Source organism: Carassius auratus, unplaced genomic scaffold (genome assembly GCF_003368295.1).
Source record: "Carassius auratus strain Wakin unplaced genomic scaffold, ASM336829v1 scaf_tig00017072, whole genome shotgun sequence".
Lineage (NCBI taxonomy): Eukaryota > Metazoa > Chordata > Actinopteri > Cypriniformes > Cyprinidae > Carassius > Carassius auratus.
Window position 1 is genome coordinate 115,752 of NW_020524738.1, and position 1,749 is coordinate 117,500.

Sequence of the window (1,749 nt, forward strand, 5' to 3'; positions counted from 1 at the left end):
ATATGAGGCACAACTAATGCTACCTCCACCCCATTACACTTACCTCATTTTGCCAGGATGTTTTCAGGACCTCGCAGAACTGACCCTTCTTGTGTTCACAGTTTTTGTTCTCCATTGACATGTCACGACTCAAATTCGCTCAAAATAAATAAAAAATGTACAGGCAAATATGAAATAATTCGGGACCGACCGAGCAGTCAGTTATAACGAGCAGAGCTCACAGTTAGCCGCCTCATTCACCGAAAGACGACAATAACGGTAATATTTTTAAATGTAGAAAGGCGCGAACCGATTCATTGTCCAGTTTCCTGAATGACAGCCAGATTAACCAATCATGATAGAAGTAATAAAATAAAACTACCAATGGGAGTTGTTTCAGTGTGATAAAGCAGCGAAATGTATAGTTTTATTGTTGTTAATGATGATAATATTTAACATATACCTTTAGATTTTAGAATAGGTATCATGACTAAAATATTTTAAAATTCTATTAAAATAATAAATTAATTAATTTAAATAATTTAATATAAATAATTTAAAATCTTGTTAACCTTTTTCTACCATTTAGCATTAAACATTTTTAACGTTGTTTCATTAAAACAACTGACCTTATTTCAACCCTATTTCAATGTTGAAAGTTGGTCATGTGCTGGAAGTTTTTCAACAGTTCATCTTTAAACGTTGAATCAACGTTGTTTCAACGTTGAAACCAAAACTGACCTTATTTCAACCATATTTCAACATTGAAAGTTGGTCATGTGCTGGATGTTTTTCAGCCATTCAGCTTTAAACGTTGAATCAAGGTTGTTTCAACGTTGAAACCACAACTGACCTTATTTCAACCATATTTCAACATTGAAAGTTGGTCATGTGCTGGATGTTTTTCAACCATTCAGCTTTAAACGTTGAATCAACGTTGTTTCAATGTTGAAACCACAACTGACCTTATTTCAACCATATTTCAACGTTGAAGGTCGGTCATGTGCCGGCTGGGAACCCTCTAACTGGAGTCGCCACACGGCAAAGGTCTATCAGAACAATCCAGAAGTTCCATCTTTACAAAAATGTAGCCTTTTTTAAGAACATTTTGAGTAAGTTTCGAGTAGGCTGGTTACGACGTGACCTTCCCTTACGAAAATTAACCATGGTTTTACTACAGATAAAACCAAAAAACCATGGTTACTGTAGTTAAACCATGGTAACCACACATTAACCATGGTTTTGCTATATTAACCATAGTTTAACCATGGTATTTGTAGTAAATCTGTGGTTTTACAAATGGCAGTCAATACGCCAAAAAACCATGGGTTACTACAGTTTTACTATAATAAAACCATGGTTATTTTTCGCAAGGGTTGACTTTATGGCTTTAGTACTTTGTGAAAAATGTAAAAACTTACTTGAACTTGATAGTGTTCAGTGAGTGTCGGATGTACGCCTGAGATCCCGTGTCTCCACTTTATTTAAAACAACTGTCACATTAATGTACCAGATGATACCATGAAGAATGTTTGCAAATGCATTATATATATATATATATATATATATATATATATATATATATATATATATATATATATATATATATATATATATATAATGTGGATATTATAATTAAGGCCCCAGTTTTGTTTAAAACAAGTCTGATTTAATTTCTCTAATAACAACACTGCACACAACCGCAGATCTCTGTTTCACTTGCATCGCATTTACAGAGTCTTGAGACAAACAACGTCACGGTGCTGTTAA